Source organism: Ursus arctos, unplaced genomic scaffold (assembly GCF_023065955.2).
Source record: "Ursus arctos isolate Adak ecotype North America unplaced genomic scaffold, UrsArc2.0 scaffold_11, whole genome shotgun sequence".
NCBI lineage: Eukaryota > Metazoa > Chordata > Mammalia > Carnivora > Ursidae > Ursus > Ursus arctos.
The window spans coordinates 32,444,723-32,464,979 of NW_026622775.1; the positions used below are offsets into that span (position 1 = coordinate 32,444,723).

Consider the following 20,257-nt stretch of genomic DNA (forward strand, 5'->3'; position numbering starts at 1 on the left):
ACACACTTACATAGTTCTCTCCCACATTGGATACCTGTATATCCAATATGATATTGCAGAAACAATAGTATGTGATCTCCAAGTTTGGTTCATAAAAACCATTTGGCCTCTGGCTTGGTCTTGTATAATTCACTCTAAGAGAAACCAGTTGCAGTGTAAGAGGGTACTCAAAGGGATAGCCCAAATGATGCAGAACTGAGGCTTCCTACTGAAACTCAGCACCACCTGCCAGTCATGTGATTAAGCCATCTTGGGAGCAGATCTTCACACCCCAATCAAGCCTTCAGATGAATACAACTCCAACTGACATCTTGGCTGTTACTTCATGAAAGATCCCAAGCCAGAATTACCCAGCTAAGCTACTCCTAAATTTTAGGTCCACAGAAACTGTATGAGATAATAAATGTTTGCTGGTATAAGTCACAAAGATTTGTGTGTGTGTGTGGGGGGGGGTAATTTGCTATGTAGCAACAGATAACTAAAATACTATTCATTCTGATTTTCTTTTATACAAGGCTTAGTTTCCCCCAAACCTGACACTACACACCTATTTTTCAAGCAAGACCTCCATATAGATATGGCAAAATGGCTAGGAGCAACAGGAAGGCATGAGCACCTTGACAAGGACACAATATTAGAGAATTAATTCTCTAAGATATACATGTCCATAGTTGTACCTGTACAATGAAGGTCCATCTGAAAAATGTTCTCATCCAAGAAATTGTTTACAAAAATAAATACTACATGTTTATCTTCATAATGCATATGTAACTAATTTATCTGTAACACAGATTATTCCATTGTCTTATAATAGCCTAAGTGGAATACTGGTGATATCATTTTATTACCCAGACAGTTATAAGTAGTGAGTTAATGTCCTGCCATTAACTCCTGTTAACTGCCAGACTTGAGTCATATTATTTCAGCTGATAGTGAAACAAGTGAGTTAAACAGTTAAGAGGAACATCTGGCTGAAATACTGCAAAGGTCTACCAGTGCACTTAAAACAAATATGAATTTCTTCACTGGCAGAAAAATTTCAATTATTAATTGTAACTTTACTCTGAGTCATGATAACATTATACAAAGGATACTGAAGTACTAACATTACCAGAAGCACCAAAGCAGATAATGTGTCATTCTTCCCCACCTGCCTTCTACTCTATATGAAATCAATTTATCATTAACATTTCAGTTCAATATTAAAAGGTAACACAATTAGAGAGGATGCATATTTACTATTTATATCACTATACTTCCAAGACTAAAATAACAAAATAGATGAAAAATCACATCTCTAAAATCTTTCAGGTACCTGTAGAATTTTTCAGTGAAACCATTTAAAAACTGTTTCAGCATTAGATTCCAACATAATAATAAGTCTGAAAATACAGATTGCTTTCTTAGTATTAATGTGAATTTCTCAGTATTCTAAATTAACCTGAATAATATTAAAGGTATTGAATTATACTTCACATGATACTTTAGCATATACAAATTTAGTTTCTGTAAAGGGCAGAAATTTTTTCTTATGAAAGTCCTGAAACAATTTTTAAAGAGCTGTAGAAATTATAATAAAATGAAAAATTCAAAAAGAATGAGATTCAAGTGTTTTATATTTAAGCAAAGAGCAGAATTTCACCACATATAAAATGGTATAAATGGTAGAGGCTATGAAATGAGAATCACAGAGTACTTCTCTGAAACATTCAAATGGACAAGGGTTAACGTACTAACTCTTCGTACTAGATCTTACATATCTACTTTAAAATTTTGATATTTCCATTTAACATCTGTATTTAATATATTTGCAAATTGTCAAAGGGTAGAAATGAGGGAAATTCCTTTCTGATATTAAGTTTGGCTAACAGTGTCTTAGGTGTGGGCAGTAAAAAATAAAGCAAAAAAATTTTTGCTTAATCAATTTTATTTATTGTTGTGCCAAAATTATACCTTGTGAACCAAAGAGATATGCCTAGTATTTATAAATCTTCATATGGATTAATTCTTTAATAAAATTGTGAATAGATTTATGCTCAATATAATTTCAAAGGGGTTGAGTTCTTTGCAAAATCATTTATGATTTAATTCTGGGAAATCTTATGCATTGGACTGTATATACTTCCTATATATTATAAAGCTATCATTTCTCTTTAGATATTTCACAATACATGTTTCATGAGGTGAATGAATAAATGAAGAAAAGAAGTTTCCAGCAATTAGTTCTGACAATGTTTTGTCATCGATATACTCCATTTGTTTGAAACATACCGTTAACCTTCTGTTGATCTTTGTGTCCTTGAGTTTTGCTTTTTATTTCCATATAAAAGTATACAGAAGGATTGCTTTCACTACTTTCATTCTCCCCAAAACCTACATTGAGTAAAATGGTTCACACAACAATTTCTCAGAAAAATCAAACAAGCTATCAAAGCATTTATTACATATATGTCCATTACATGTCTAGCTAAGAGGTGTAGGACAGGTCCTAATTCAAGGAGATGGAGAATATTACCAGAGAAATCTAGTTAAATTACATGAAACAATTAGAGAAAGTTAAGTGCTATGATGTATAACAGTATTTCCCAAAAGATCCTTGCGATGTTAATAGACGTTTTATTAAAAAAAAAAAAAAAAAAGGCTTCTACGGTCAAATAAGTTTGGGAATTACTTCATAAGACATTATCCTCTTGGCAATTCACAATGCCCATTAGCATACTAATGACCGAAAAGTTTTGCAGCAAAGAAAATGGTTGTATTTCGAGTAAGCCAGAATATTCAAACTATCTTTCAGCATGGAAGACTTTGTTAAAATGTTCCCTTTTCGATCACAAAAGTTTTATAAATGAAGAGAAAAAATAACACAAGTATTTGTCACATTAATTTAACAAGCATTAGCATTTTGCCATATTTGGTTCAGATTTTTAAATCTAAATAATAAACAAAAGATTAATTATACAATTAAGGCCAACCTCCATCCCTTTTAACTTGCCCTTCCCCAGGGGTTACCATCATTCCTATATATTCTTGTTCATATATGTAACTCATATGTTTGGATTCACAAATAATACATAGGATTCCTGTGTATTTTAAGTTTACAAAAATAATATCATTTTTGAACATTGTGATTTAGTAATTGTATTCAACATTAGTTTATGAGATGGACCCATGATAATACATCTAGATTTTACCTGCTTTAACTGAGGAATTGTGTTCTTTGTATAAATAGACCACAAAAATTAATTATCCAATAGTCTATTAAGAACATGTGGCTTAGGGGCACCTGAGTGGCTCAGTTGGTTAAGCGTCTGCCTTCGGCTCAGATCATGATCCCAGGGTCCTGGGATCGAGCCTCACATTGGGCTCCCTGCTCAGTGGGAAGTCTACTTCTCTCTCTCTCTCTCTGTATCTCCTCCTCGCTCGTTCTCTCTAATAAATAATAAATAAAATCTTAAAAAAAAAAGAACATGTGGCTTGTTCCCAATGTTTTCCTATTCTAAGAATGTTGTGATAAACATCCTTGCACACACATCTTTATGTGTCTGTTGAAGAGAGGTTTCAGAGTATTTACCTAGAAGAGAATTAATAAGCCACAGGTACCTATATTATCAATGTTAGTAGATATTTCAAACTTGTCTCCAAAGTAATTGAACTAAATTACACACCAACCGGCACACCACAGGAATTCCCAGGGAATCACATCTCTGCAAATGCTCAGACATATTAATCTGGTGTGTATGGACTTATACTGTGCTGATATACAACATTAATTTCCCTTATTATTTTTGAATTCTGAACATATTTTCATAAACATATTGGCCATCTGGTTTTCCTCTTTTGTGAATCATGAAGATTTGACAGTTAATTATATATTTCCTTAACTAATCCTTCATTGTTCAAATTCACTGCAAATTAACTTGCTTGGTTTATGGTTTAACTTTCATTTTTTAATCTTTTCTTTCTTTTTTTTTTTTTTTTGTATTTCGACAGGTGTTCGTGTTTACCACTTGTGTGACATTTGTACTTTGGCATCTTATGTTTTATTTTAAAATTTTCAGTTTTATTTTTCACATTGAGGACTTTATCCCATCTGCTATTTATTTGTGTACTATGCCACACGAGCATTTAATTGTTCAAGTGACATTTCTTGATTAATTATCCCTTCTGTACTGATTGCTAATGCCACCTCATCATACACTAAGTCTTTTTAATATAAAGGAGATCATCAGTAGTTGAGAGAAGGGAAAGCGCTCAATATTGCACTGACCTAATCATACATGAGGACTGCATGAAAGAGTTGGCCTTCAGGCAGGGTCTGAATACAAGACGGACATAAAGAAATGGGTTTTGGTGTCAGACAGACGTTCATTTATATCCTTTCTGTAATACTCACTGCAAGTGAATTAATCTTGCTGCAAATAAATTTCTTCCCTTGTAAGAGGGGATAATACAGATGGTCTAGTAGCATTATTTAGTGAGATAATATATCTAAAAGTGGTTACTATATTGTCTTGCATATAGCAGGTGTTCAAAGTAGTTAGTAGTAGTGATTGTAGTTCATACTGTTCCTAGCAGTAGTGATAGGAATGGTAGTAGGATCTAATTAGATCAATAGCTGTCAGTTCCAAAAGCTAAAACAAATCTGAAAGACACTCTTAGGTAAGCAGAGACAGAAGTGGGGGATTGTCTGACTATAAGGTAAGAATTGGATGACTCTAAGCTGCGGTTTGGAGGAGAAGATGTAAGAGAAATTGGAGATACTAGTTTAGGACAGAGGTTCTCAGCAGGCAGTTCCAACAGCAGCAATTCCTGAAAACTTGTTAGAAATGCAGATTCAAGACCCCAGACTCTCTGATTCAGGTACTCTGACCAAGATGTGGCCCAGTAATCACAACTGGTTTTAACAAGCCCTAACCGCCTGCATGCGAATCTGATGGTGTTCAAGTTTGAGACCCACTGGTTAGGAACATGATGAGTAAGAGGTGGTGCTGAGAAACCAGGTGAACATGGTGTATGAAGAAGTGTTGGAGTGAAGATGTGGATTTCTCACTTAGAAGGTGAGATTCTCCTTTCCTGATACCTTTCCTTGCTTCTAGTTATTGGTTTGATTGTCCTGAATGGCTTCCCAATCTCAGAATCATTTCCCAGCATTCAAGTTCTCCTTGCCTTCCATCTACTGGGCAAAGCAATGCCAACTTTGCAAACTTTAATCCCTCTCTGTTCTTCCCACAGTTTCTCTCCTGCATTGTTCTCCTCCTGTTTTCAGCTTGGAGGTTCCTCAGGGAGGGGAATTTGTGTGGCACAATTTCATCGAACATTAAATACTATGGACACTGACAGAGCTTTATAAATAATAAATGAGGGTAGTAATAGCCTAGAACACAGATTTTAATAGCAGGAATCCTTGGCCATTAAATTTAAAACAGTTATCTATCTATCTATATATCTAGTGACCCTTCTCTGACCCCTGAAAGATAAGAGTCTGCAAAGAACATGCTGTATGTATACCATATAAGAGCACTTTTATTTTAAAAACTAATTTCATCTTGAAATCAATAGGTGTAAGTGTGAAAAAGAGATGAGCAGTAGCCAGCCACAGAAAATATTTACTAATTTTCTGATTTTTCATTGTATTTTTAGGGAGTTTTATCGACTCTTTGGTAGAAATCAAGGTGGAGAGATAATAAGAGATTTCAGTATAATAGTCTATCAGAGGTCTGGCTAGAGTATTAATTTTGGCCATAAAGTGTCAATCAGCTACAAAGGATCAGCTCAGTCACAGTGACAAGGATCAACTGTGTAGACATCTGAGATAAGCTAATCTACCATGATATGCCCTAGAGTAGGATGCATACAGGAATATCACCTGCATTTTAAACTAGTGCTGACTGCCTTGTAACATCTAGGGGTCCATGTGTAGCAAAACAAAATCAATCTTCAGTAACTTGAATCATGTTACCCCTACCATTTAAAAATATAAGATAATCCTGGTGTGTTTCTTATTATGTTTTTCCTTTGCTTTATAATTTATATATTGATGCATGAATACATGTGAAATTAGAATCTACAAAATATATAGGATAGCATGTAAAAGGTAGGCCAATAAAATATATCTTTTATTATCACTTTATATAATATGTTTAACAATATTAATGAAATTAACCTACAGTGAAAAAGCTTTAACTTTTTTTTTTTTTTTAAGATTTTATTTATTTATTTGACAGAGAGAGAGACAGCCAGCGAGAGAGGGAACACAAGCAGGGGGAGTGGGAGAGGAAGAAGCAGGCTCATAGCGGAGGAGCCTGATGTGGGGCTCGATCCCATAACGCTGGGATCACGCCCTGAGCCGAAGGCAGACGCTTAACTACTGTGCCACCCAGGTGCCCCAAAAGCTTTAACTTTTTAAAAACATTTTGGATAACTGAATACTGCTGCCTTTGTGATGTGAAACCATGATTCTTCACAATGAAATCAATGCACTTTGGTGTTTAATTTATCTACAAGCACAAGCAGAAGTTTGAAAGCAAGTTCTAGGGTTCAAACTGCCCATTAATAAAGTTAAAGAAAATTTAAAATATTACCCATATGAATTTCAAATGCATGAAAAGAAAGAAAACACACAAAACAACTAGCAATGATTTTATCTTAGTGGAAAGACAATGCTATTTATACATATTTATTTTCTAAATTCCCTATTATAAGGAAGTATTATTATTATTCATTACAGTACCAATGTTAGTAATCATAAGATACAAGTGAAATACGTACTTGGATTTGCATGTCATCCTTGCATAGGGGCCATGCTAATCTTTTCCGTATTATTTCAATTTTAGTATATGTGCTGCCAAAGCAAGCTCGAAATATGTACTTGGAAATAGTTATAAATCTCATTCAAGCTGAGCCAGATTCCTACTTATAGAACTCATACAAAAACACACACCCACACAAACACATACACAAAAACACATTAACAGTGCCTTCCTGAATGATTAAGAAATAACGTGCCGATATGGGCAGCAGCAAGTCACAGTGATAATCAACACTGTTTTGATATATATACTCTTGGATGGACAGTAAACGAGGGGGTGAAGTGATGTTTCAGCAGTCCTGAATTGATAAGCAGAGTCAATCATATGCATGTACTCCTTAGGCAGAATTTCAAACCTTGTAAAAACCAGTTTTCTTTTTTAAATGAAGAGAATTTTGCATTGCCTTCCCTTGAGCAACTTTACGATGTTGTAATATATAGACTAGGGATGGCAAATTAACAATTCATCTGATGTGATAATTGGGATAGTCTATACCAGCAGCTCTGAAAGTATAATCCTCTGATCCCTAGGGATCCCAGGAAACTTCTCAGGAGTTCTGTGAAATCAAAGCAATTCTCAATACATTATTTTTTACTGTGTTGGCATTTGCACTGATGGTACAAATACAATGGTGGGTAAAATTATTGGGTGCTTAGAACAAATTGAGGCAGTAGAACCAACTTGTACTAGCAGATTTTGTATACCTCATCACCATGCACTAAAATTCATTTAAAGAATATCTTCGATGAATTAGTAAAAATTCATGATTTTTACATTAAATCTTGGACCTTAAGGACATGCTTTAATGTTCCATGTGACAAAAATTAAACATACATATAAAGCTCTTCTATATAATGAAGTAGATAGTTGTATTAGTTATCTATTTCTGAACAGTTTGCCCCAAAACCTAGCAGCTTAAAATGACATACATTTCTTATCTTGGTTTCTTTGGGTCAGGAGCTCATGTACTCCTTAGCTGAGTCCTCTGGCTCAGGTTTCTTACAAGGGTGCAATCAAGGTGCAACCTGGGACCACAAGCATGTCAAGGTCTAACTGGGGAGAAATGGATCCCTCCCCATTTCCAACTTTATCCATGTGGTTGTTAGCAGGATTCAGTTACTTGGGGTACTTGGACTGAGGACCTCAGTTCCCTGCAGTTATTGACTAGAGGGCACTCTCCATTCCTTGCCAGGTTGCCCTCTCCATGGCGGCAAGCGTTTGAGAAGAACCAGAGAGAGAAGTCCAGCAAGATGGAAATCATAGTCTTTTATATCCAATCACAGAAGTGACACCTCCTCACTTTTGCCATGTTAGAAGCAAGTCCCAGCTCCAGCTCTTTCAAGGGGAAAGAATGACACAAAAGCATGATTTCCTAGGGGCGGGGATCATTAAAGCCATGTCAGTAGCTGCTGTCCATAATGGTCATCTCTGGGAAACACTGTTTGTTTTGCAAGCTGAACTAGCTGCTCTTTTCATTACATATCATTTTTACTTGAAAGAATAATTAACCTAGAAACTATAATTATTCAGGCTTGAGTATTTTGCTGATGTTTGCAGAACTGAGTATTTCTTGAAAATAGACAAAGTGAGTTTTACCACTTCAAGGAAAACAATGCTGATATTCAAAACTCGATGGAATTTGAATATTCCAAAGAATGCTAGAATTTTGTAAAACTTGTATCTGGCAACAGTGTCTTAACAATTTCTCGATACATAAAATCTTTTCTAAAGGTTTTGTTAGCAATACTAAAGAATGCTGGGTTTTGATATTGTATAATGAAATGTGTTAACATTTAGAAGATCTGCAAAACTCAGTGACTCAATGTTTTTCAAATGACCAAATGGATGCCTTTCCGGAGTCATGTATATGTCCATTTGAAGTGCAAGATAGACCAATAGTTTTAGCCATTCTGACAGGTGTCAAGTGATATCTTATTATGGTTTTGATTTGCATTTCTCTGATAATTAATGACAGTGAACATCTCTTCATGTGTTTGTTGGTCATCTGTATTTCTATTTTTTATTTTTTTGGAAAAATGTCTATTCAGGTCCTCTGCCCGTTTTTAGTTAGATTATTTGGGGGGATTTTTTGGTTTTGAGTTGAAAGTTCTTTATATGTTTTGGATATTAATCCATTATCAGATATGTCATTTATAAATATCTCTTCCTATTCAGTAATTTGCCTTTTTGTTTTGTTGATAGTTCCCTTAGCTGTGCAGAAGCTTTTTATTTTGATTTAGTCCCAATAGCTTAAATTTGTTTTTGTTTTCCTTGTCAGAGAATGTGTGTCTAGAAAAATGTTTCCATGGCTTCTGTCAAAGAAATCACTGCTCATGTCTTCTTCTACGAATCTTATGGTCGAACACTGAGAAATGTATAGAATTGCTGAATCATTATATTGTACACCTGAAACTAATATAACACTGTATGTTAATTATACGTGAATAATAAAAAAGATGGATCTCATGTAACAGTGTGAGAAGTTCATTGATATGATTTCAGTTCCACATTGCAATTCACCTTTAAGAAACTACTACTTACAGAGTTCTAGTGTAGTATCAAAGAAGAATATCCACAATTATCTGAAAAGTGTGTTATAATACTCCCTTTACAACAATATAATATAATTACATGAGGCTGGATATTTTCCATATACTTCAACCACAACAAACAGCAGCAGTTTGAATGCTGTGAAAGCAGATATGAGAATCCAGCTGGCTGATATGAAGCCAAACATTAAAAATATTTACAAATATGTATAAAAGGACCACTCTTCTCATAAAACTATTTTTGCTTTGGAAGATATAGTTTTTTCATTAAAATATTTTTATATGGACATAAAATGGATTTATTTTAAGTGAATTATTTAAGAAAGTCTATTTTAATTCTTAGCATGATAAATATTGATACATAACCCCACTTACGGGGTTATCTCAAGAAATTCTAAGATTGTAAAAAAGATCCTAAGATCAAAACATTTTTGAGAACCTTTGGGCTAGATTTTGCTATTTTCACAAGGTAGCCCCCAAATCTCAGCAGCTTGCACAAAACAATTCTCATTCACACTACAAGTCCATCGGTGTTGGCTGAGGGAAAGTGCTCATTATTCTCGCAGGAGACCAGGCTCATGGAGAGCGTATTTCATCAAGATTCTACACTCATGGGGCACCTGGGTGGCACAGCTGGTTGGGCATCAGACTCTTGGTTTCAGCTCAGCTGGTTGCGATCTCAGGGTTGTGATCTCAGAGTTGGGGGATTGAGCTCCCCTTGTGCTCCGTGCTCAGGACAGAGTCTGCTTGGGATTCTCTTTCCTTCCCCCTCTGCCACTCCCCCACCCCTCAATAAATAAATAAATCTTTAAAAAAAATTCCACACTCTAATAACAAGAAAAATGGCAGTATGGCAAAATTTTCAAAGGCTTATAAATGTTCCCTGGAAGTTACATATGCTACTTCCACTAACCAGTCATCTTTCTAAGAAAGCCACATGGTCACACCTAACTTCAAGGGGGCTGTAACACTTAATTTTGCCATATACCCAAAAGAAAATCCAGAAATATTTAGTGAACAATACTACTGACTACCACATATGCCAATTTTAATCCGTACATACCTGAAGCACTGAGTTAAAAAGGATTATGAGGCTACATCTTAGATAGCTCTGGAAGCTTATTAGTGTTTTATTGCTGCTGAAACAAGCTATCATAAATTTCGTGACTTAAAGCAACACAAATGTATTTTCCTATGGATCTGGAGGTCAGACATCCTAAAATCAGAGTGTGGACAGAGACGCATTCCTTCTGGAGTCTCAGGGAACAATCAGTCTTTTGCCTTCCAGAAAATGTGAACTATAGCAATATTTATCCCTTAACCCAAAAGTAATTGAGCACCTGCTAGATATGAGGCACTATTGTAAATGCTGGGGCTGCTAGGCTGAACAAAAGTCAAAGTCCCAACTATTATAGGGCTTACATTCTAGTAGAAAAAAGAAATGAAGAGGTAGGTAAACACACATATATATTAGGAGGTTGACATGTACCACGAAGAAAATTAAGGCAGGAAAAAAGTAATTGAGAATGATATGAAAGGTGCTACTTTAGATAAAGTGGTCAGAAAAGGCCTTTCTGATCAGACAGTGATTGAGTACATTCCTGAAGAAAGTGAAGGAACAAATCACAATATCTGGAAGCAGAACATTCAGGCACTTAAAAATAGCAACAAAGAGGTCTTAATGTGGGAGGATGCTTGGAATGTCTGAGAGACAACAAGGAGGGCAGGATGTCCCTGGAGAGGATGAGAGCAGTAGATGAGGTCAGGGAGTGAGCTCAAGGGCAGTAACAATGCAGTGTCCTAAGGACTATGATAGGAACATAGCCCTTATTCTGAGATGGGCAGCCAAAGAACCATTTACTTATAGGAGTGTTATGATACAGGTGACATTCTTCAGGGGTCGCTGACTACTGTGGGGAGACTATAACCCTGGGACAAGCTTAAAAGCCAGAAGACTAGCCAGAAGGTCATTGCAATAACATAGGATGGAGATGATGTTGATTTAGATGAGAGCTGTAATGGTGGAGGTGGTGAGAATTGTCTGGATTCTGGATATAGTTTGAAAAAAGTCAATAGATATTCTAATGGAAAAAATGATGTGGGTGTGAAAGAGTCATTACCAAAGGAATCATTATCAAGAAAAGTGGTCACTCTTTAAAACAGAAAGGAAAGGAAGGGAAAGGGGAGGGGGAAGGGGAGGGGGGAGGGGGAAGGGGAGGGGGAGGAGGGGAGGGGGAGGGGAACAGAAGGCAACTGGAAGAGGCTTTCCTCTAACTTCTCAGTCGAAAGATTTTTGTATCAGAATGACTAGATTTTCCTGGAAAACTAATTCTGTGACTTAGGGAAGTCCTTGGATATCAGTCAGAAAAATGATAAATCTTATATAAACAAAAAATGCTTATCTAGCCTCAACAACTTGAAAGAAAACATAAAGACCTGAAATGGTGTGAAGCAAATCTGCCACACGTAGCTGCTTGTGCACATTTGTATAGTCTATGAGAAATAATTTCTCTTTTATGAGTCCAAGGTGATGATGTAGCTTTCAACATTATTACAACATGATTTACTATCACCTAATCCACACCTGAGTAAAATGGCACTGTCCTTCTCTGAACAGAATACAATTTCTCTTGAACAGATTTTTTAACAAGCCTGTATGAAGGTCACATTTGCTGTCAATTCCACAGTCTCAGGCTAAGGGGAAAGGCCAAGCCAAATAAAGCAAGACACCAGTCAGAGGCAGACTGTTTTCCACAAAGGAGACAGAATTTGCTAGTGCCATCTGCAAAGGCCAGTTCTCCATTTCTTTGCAAAATATTGATATTAATGCATTGATTAAGCTGGGTAGAACTACTAAGCATATACATTATTCATCCATTTTTAATGCATGAGAACATTTTAAGTAAATGATGTTTTTGTTTTAATTTACTTTTTTTCAACAACCAGACATTGAATCCTGAGTCAGGCTGCACTGAGAACAGACCTCAGAAAATTGGTTATAGATATCTCATTTATATTTTCAATTCATCACCAAGTTCCTTTTATTTTCTGATCATTATTAGGATATACCCACTTGTCCCTGTTGCCACCATCACCATCTTGACACAAGCTAGAGTCATCTGCAGCCCAGGAGTAACAAGATCCCCCCACTCGATTTCCACATCAATCTTGCCCAGCTCCAATCCTTCTGCACAGAGCAATTGGAATGATCCTTTTCAAACCTCAAATCACGTATTACTCTTCAGCTTAAAAACTTTCAAAGGCCTCCTAGTTCACAGAATAATGAAAAACCACTGGGAACTGTACATGCCTGTTAACTGGCCTCTTCATCCTCTTCAGCAGGAGGCCCCTGCTTCTCTTACTGTTCTTGGCTCTGCCCTTCCCAAGACCAGCTCTGCTTCCAACCATTCCAGTGTCTTTGCACAGACTGTGCCGCTTGCCAGGACACAGTTTATACACACTTGTTCTAGTTCATCTCTCTTTCAGATCTCTAACCATTCTGCTTTTCTTCAGAGAATGTTTCCTTAACCACCCCACTCTACCCCAACAAGATGAGATCTCCCGCTACATGCTCGAATCATCCCATGTTCCTCTAGCTCACAGCATTTATGAAAGTAGCAACTTCAAACTGTGCAATGATTTGATTAATGGTTGTCTCCCTTACCAGACAGCAAGCTTCAAGAGGGAGGGACCCACGTCAGTTAAAGCTCAGCAGCCTGCCACAGAGTAAGATAGACACTCAGTAACTATTTGGTGAAAAACAAATGCATATATAAATTATTCACAAAACAAAGGAAACATTTAATAAAAGTTAGAAGAGTAAGAGTAAGAATGGAATATATCAAAATACTTGAGTAAAACTGAAACATATATTTAGAATCTAGAAATTTAAATAATCAACTATAATTGTGAAATGTATAATTGGATGAAGAGGCTTAGTAAATTCAGATCTTTTGATTTTGTTCAAAGAGCATTCATCTATCTGTTCACCAGCTGCCTTGTGGGCCTGCAGAAAACCTTACGATTTTTTTTTGCTGTATGTTGAAAGCTATAAACCAAACTGGTAAGTATTAGGATTTTTTTTTTAATATTAGTGCTAAGAAAGAGATTCAGATGCCACTAATTAATGCACTTAGAAAGCAAATGAAACACATGTCAGAACAGAACCTCGAGCAGTAAGTGAATCAGAGAAACATTTCAGTGCACGGTGCCCAAAATTAAAGGTCTAAAAAGTGATTGTGCCGTTCACCCTTTTATCTTTGAAAGGCAATGTTCAAAATGTATTGCAAATATATTATCAGTCTTACAATTTGAATGAGTTCAATTTCAGTTGCATGAATACATACACCAGACAAATGTTCTCCCTGCTCTGCAGCAATCATAAAGCTTTCCTTAAAAGACAGTCTGCTTTCAAATCAGTGTTGGACAAATCTGTGCATCCTTCTAGAAGGACTGTATGGGCTCTTCGTCTGATCTTTATTTAGCTTAAAGATTCAAAACAATAAGCTCTCAAACATTTGTCTTGATATTCAACAAATAGAAACCAATGTTTCCCTGGATTCTAAAATGTACAAATCAAATAATAAAAATAATGTTGAGTTTTATTGTTCAAGTTGGCCTAACATCTCCCTGTGAACATAGTAAGAATTGTTGACATTTTTTTTTTTAAGATTTTTTTATTTTTATTTATTTGACAGAGATAGAGACAGCCAGCGAGAGAGAGAACACAAGCAGGGGGAGTGGGAGAGGAAGAAGCAGGCTCATAGCAGAGGAGCCTGATGTGGGGCTCGATCCCATAACACCGGGATCACGCCCTGAGCCGAAGGCAGACGCCCAACCGCTGTGCCACCCAGGCGCCCCTGTTGTTGACATTTTTAAGAAGTAGTAATCCATTCTTTTATTTTTTTTTTGACAGAGAGAGAGTTCGCAAGTGGGGGTGAGCGGGGGAGATGGGTAGAGGGAGAGAGAGAATATTAAATAGACTCCATGGACACAGGGCTTGATCTCATAAGCCTGAGATCATGACCTGAGCAAAAATCAATAGTCAGATGCTTAACCCCCTGAGCCATCCAGGCACCCCAGGAGTAAATCCATTCTTAATTGCTTACCTCTACATCTTTTTCAAATTTTCTGTTAAACTTTTTAACCTGAGAGAGAAACACTATATATATTTCTATAATTATCTAACAGCTTAGGTATATTTGTTGTACTCTTTTTCACAGGTACAGCATAATTTACTTGTTACTGAAAATACTACCATTTGTTCTTAAAATACATTGCCTGGGAAGTAAGGGTTCGTTCTCTAGTGTCTTCCAGTGTAATGCTCACATTAACATATCTAAAATAACTTTGATTTTCATACATTACCAAAAGGAGCACATATCATCTTGAGGGATTGTACAAATGCTACACTAATGCACAATTTGTTTAGCAATACCAAACATTACAATTGTCCTGAGTCATTTGATGATTCAACAAAAGTCCCTGAGCACCTAGAAACGCATCTTTTGTCTGTTGCTGCTGTTCCTTAAGTAACAGCTCAGAGATAGAGAGAAGCTGAGGGAGAGTTTAGTTCATCCACCTACACAGAGAGAGGTAAATCTGGTTTTCTTGCTTCCAGATAAATGTCAACAATTTTTTTTAAGATTTTATTTATTTACTTGACAGAGAAAAAGACAGCCAGCAAGAGAGGGAACACAAGCAGGGGGAGTGGGAGAGGAAGAAGCAGGCTCCCAGCGGAGGAGCCTGATATGGGGCTTGATCCCAGGACTCTGGGATCACGCCCTGAGCTGAAGGCAGACGCTTAACGACTGAGCCCCCCAGGTGCCCCAAAAGTCAACAATTTTTATGTCATTTAAACAAAAACAAATTTCCAAGCAGGCACTCCCTTCACTTCAGGCAATCTACTCTTTCTATACCCAAGGCAGGTCTCTAGACTCTTCGTAGGAGGGTCTGTATATAAATGAGAGTAAGGTATATGACAGGAGAGCATAAGTGAGCAGTTTCTTTGTCATGGCTGTTATTCTTCATTTATTAAGTAGAAATGCAAGGAAAGTAATCAAGTTATAGCAGTTCTCTCATCTGTAATACATGGCTAATCACATAAGTTACTTCAAGGGATTGTGAGGTTAAGATGAGCTAAATTGTGGAAGGAGCCAAGATGCCCTTCAACAGATGACTGGATTAAGAAGATGTGGTCCATATATACAATGGAATATTACTCAGCCATCAGAATGAACGATTACACAACATTTGCAGCAACATGGATGGGACTGGAGGAGATTATGCTAAGTGAAATAAGTCAAGCAGAGAAAGAGAATTATCATATGGTTTCGCTCATTTGTGGAACATAAAGAATAGCAGGGAGATCAGTAGGAGAAGGAAGGGAAGAATGAAGGGGGGGTAAACAGAAGAGGGAATGAACCACGAGAGACTATGGACTCTGGGAAACAAACTGAGGGTTTCAGAGGGGAGGGGGGTGGGGGATTGGGCTAGGCCGGTGATGGGTATTAAGGAGGGCACGTATTGCATGGAGCACTGGGTGTTATACGCAAACAATGAATCACGGAACATTACATCAAAAACTAACGATGTACTGTATGGTGACTAACATAACATAATTAAAAAAAAAAAAGAAAGAAAAGAATGGTGGTAAGAGTATCAGCAGTTTACACCTGTGAGTGGCTGACTGGGAGCTGCGGTTCACTGTTACTACCCAGTATCACAAGAGAGTATCACAATGTATATCACTAGCCCAGGAAAAGATCAAAATTCAAAATTCAAAGTATGATGTTTACTGAATCTGCATCATCTTTGTACCATCATAAAGTTGAAAGTTGACCCATCGTAAGTTGGGGACAATCTGCATAGTTATATCATAATTGCCCTATTTTCTCAAAAGCAAGTAAAACTATTGACAGACTAATAGTCTAAAAGTAAGTTTGCCAAATATCTGTATAAGAATTAAACATTCAATACTTGGTTCATGAAAGCTAACAAAGTCTTCTATTTAATACTTCTATAAACAATGCTAGCTGATTTGCTAAATCCCTTTTCTGTCTACGCTTTGATAATTAGCTCTCCTCCTCTCCATTTTCCACTTCAGAAAAACATTTCTGACTTTAACTTCTCAAAATTGGAACTGAATAATTTCTAAGCAGGGAAAAGATAAATGACCATTAATTCCACTGATAATTAACCACCTGAAAATCAACAAAAGACCGTGTCATCATCATTTCCTGTCTTTCTACAATTTTAGATTTTATTTTCCTCTTAGTAGAAATTGTTATCTTCTGAAATCAAAAGATGTGGCAGCTGCACATAGAGGAGTGTGCTTTGGCCTCTCCAGAACTGAAGATGCCTCTTCCTGCTCTTCTCAGCCTCTGGAAAGCTTGGAACTTCCCTCTATTATCAATGAACTCGACTCCACGCAGCCAAAATAACCAAGGCTGGGAGAGCTGATGTTGATTTTCTTTTCTGCCTCTGGCGAAGGACCTGCCAGGTCTATTGGGCAGGTCACTAGAGTTTTCTAGCCTTCACTTAGCTCATCTCTCAGTGCATAGCCCTCTCCCATCTAAAACGCTGCTCCTCTCTATGTGACCTATCACTTGGGAGCTTTATTATTTTTTTTTTCAAGATTTTATTTAATTATTTGACAAAGAGAGTAAGCACACAGGCCGGGGGAGTGGAAGAGGGAGAAGCAGGCTCCCGGCTGAGCAGGGAGCCTGACTCCAGGCTCAATCCCAGGACCCTTGGATCATGACCTGAGCCAAAGGCAGACGCTTTACCAACTGAGCCACCCAGGTGCCCCCTCCCTTTTTTTGTGGAAACTTCACACTACAAATGACATTTTTAGGAGAAAAATGTTCAATATGTTTTTCCTCATTTGCATGTCTGTTATGATTCATGAGACCACTTGATTTGGGGAAACATGATAAAGAAAGACAAAAACAAAAACAGCAGCTAGCCAAGTAAACTCTTTTAAATGATGAAATGAAACCTTCGGTACCATTGATCCATTGTTACAGGATAAGCTCTAATCACGGAAGATACACATGGCATACCAGGCCTTGGTGTTTTGTAATTACTTCTTTAGAAGTCTACCTTTCAGCTGATAGGAGTGCAGCTTCCAGAATATCTCATGTTCTTCCTCACCTACAACTTTCCAATTTGTTTTTCTTCAGAGTTGCCTCATTTGTCTAGAAAATCCCTATGCTTACTTGAAGAGGCAGTTCCCCTCCTTCAAAGAGCCTGCCTCATCACTCCCAGGGAGGAGTAACTGGTCATATGTCTATCCTGTTAGACTGTAAGAATCTCTATATTTCCAAACCTAACACAGGATTGGGCATACAGATGGAACTTCATGCAATTTAATAAATAATATATAATTACTCTTAATGAAAATATTTTTTAAAACTTCTGTTATTGCTTTTTCTTATTGTTTGACATTTCAGTGCTATTCCATGGAATTTCTAAAGGTTAACTTTTTATCTTCCTTGTGCTCCTGTCTGTTATTATGATCTTAAAACTGTGCTGTTGCCACAGAAAGTAGACAGCCACGCACTACTTCTATCTCATGTATTTGAAATGAGCTGTAGTCTTCCCTAATGTGTTTTCTGTGTTGGCCCAAGCACCTAGTACGATGTTTAGCCACACCTGATGTTTTGCACAAAACTTGCATTTTCCCTTGAATGTTTTGTTGATGTTAAAAATCAAATTGTGGTACCGTGAAACTGATGTTTATAGTATACACTCTTATAGATCACGGTAGTCAATAATTAACATCTATAAGATACATTTTACAGAACAAGTTGGAGGTACTTGAAAAAATTTAGTCTAGAGACTAGACTGTGATTTTCTTAAGTGATTAATTTTGTATCTATTTTTTTAGCTTGATAAATACTATCATGTTGTAAATGTCAGTAACCTTCATCAACTGCTTAAAGATAGATTTTTATTGAGACCAAATATATTGCTCCAATGTACAATTTAAGGTAAAAGTCATGAGCCACTTCCTCAATGCTGAAATGAATCCTTAAAAATATCCAATTCAAAAATGGGCAGAGGACCTGAATAGACATTTTTTCCAAAAAAGACATACAGATGCCCAACAGACACATGAAAAGATGCTCAACACCACTGGCCATCAGAAAACTGTAAATCAAAAGCACAATGAGATATTACCTTACACCAGTCAGAATGGCTAAAATCAAAAAGACAAGAAATGAATGTTGGCGAGGATCGGAGAAAAAGGAACTGTTGTGTACTGTTGGTGGGAATATAAGTCGGTACAGCCGCCATGGAAAACAGTATGGAGGTTACTCGAAAAATTAAAAATAGCATTAAGGAGTCACAGGATGTGATGAGCACTGGGTGTTACATGCAACTGATGAATCTTTAAACACTACATCTGAAACTAATGATGCACTATATGTTGGCTAATTGAATTTAAATTAAAAAAAAACACAAAAAAGAGAAAAGTAAGGGAAAAAAAAAAAGAAATACCATGTAATCCAAAAATTCTAGCACTGGGTATCTACCCAAGGAAAATGAAAATGCTAATTCAAATATATGCACCCCTGTGTTTTTGTAACATTATTTATTTATTCATTTTATTTATTTATTTTTTTAAAGATTTTATTTATTTATTTGACAGAGAGAGAGACAGCCAGCGAGAGAGGGAACACAAGCAGGGGGAGTGGGAGAAGAAGAAGCAGGCTCCCAGCAGAGGAGCCTGATGTGGGGCTCGATCCCAGAACGCCGGGATCACGCCCTGAGCCGAAGGCAGACGCTTAACGACTGAGCCACCCAGACGCCCCTATTATAACATTATTTACAATAGCCAAGATATGGAAGCAACCTAAGTGTCCACTGATAGACAAATGGATAAGGAAAATGTGACATAGATACAGACTGAGATACAGATAATAGAATATTATTCAGCCATAAGAAAGGATGAGATCTTCCCATTTGCAACAACATGGATGGTCCTGTATTATGCTAAGTGAAATAAGTCAGACTGAAAAAGGCACATACCACAGGACTTTTAGACTCCACTCATATGTGGAGTCTAAAAAAAATAAAACAAATGATAAACAAACAAAAAGCATAATCAGACATATAAATACGCAGAACAAACTGTGATTGTTAGGGAGGAGGAGGGTGGGCAAAATGGGTGAAGGGGAGTGGAGATACAGGTTTCCATTATGGAGTGAATAAGTCATGGGAATAACAGGCACAGCATAGGGAATGCAGTCAATGATACCGTAATACTATTGTATAATGACAGATGGTAGCAACATTTGTGGTGAGCATAGCATAATATATAGAGAAGTTGAATCTCTGTGCTGTACACCTGAAACTAATATAACAATGTCTGCCAACTATACTCAAAACTTAAAAAAAAATTTTTTTAAATACCCCATTGGAATTCTGCTATTGCTCCCTGAATTTGATTATGCGGAACTCTGGAGAGAGAAGGGAGAGGAAATGGAATAGCACATGTCTCCCACACATGCTGCAGTCACCTTGGACTTCAGCGTGTGTAACCAGCTCCCAGCACACCTCCATCTGAGGTTTGAATGGGCCTGATCTGGGGGGAGTGCTATAGAAACTGGGACCTCTCCTAATGTGACATCCCATTCCTGCTTCCCATTTTCCATCTGAAACTACTCAGCCAATCCCAGATAATTTTCAAGAAGTTTACTAGACATAAGTTTCAGGAAATAGGAGATATTATGGTAATTGTGTTTAATTAACAGGACAATAGCTGTGATTCATAAATAGCAAGGGAACGCTTTCAAACTAAGCAATGTGTATATATTCCAACTGAAAGCTGCTGAGCCCTGGGTGATCAGTAGACACAGATTTCCAGAGATGGGAATGGGGAGTGAGAGAAAT

The 20,257-nt window shown here is 36.9% G+C and overlaps 1 protein-coding gene and 1 non-coding gene across 6 annotated transcripts in view; both read right to left on the reverse strand.

Moving 5' to 3' along the window:
- The window catches only part of INPP4B (inositol polyphosphate-4-phosphatase type II B), a 738,855-nt gene that overhangs the window by 441,934 nt on the left and 276,664 nt on the right, over positions 1-20,257 (reverse strand). For 3 of the 5 annotated variants that reach the window (XM_057310095.1, XM_057310094.1, XM_044384340.3), the window contains exon 3: positions 13,023-13,074. The exons of the other annotated variants lie outside the window; for them this stretch is intronic. The gene's annotated coding sequence lies outside the window, so the exon portion shown is untranslated. The remainder of the gene's footprint in view (positions 1-13,022; positions 13,075-20,257) is intronic. 5 annotated transcript variants of the gene reach the window in all.
- LOC113255838 (U6 spliceosomal RNA) lies at positions 6,750-6,853 on the reverse strand. Its single transcript, XR_003316461.1, has one exon. It is a non-coding gene; the product is annotated as a U6 spliceosomal RNA (small nuclear RNA).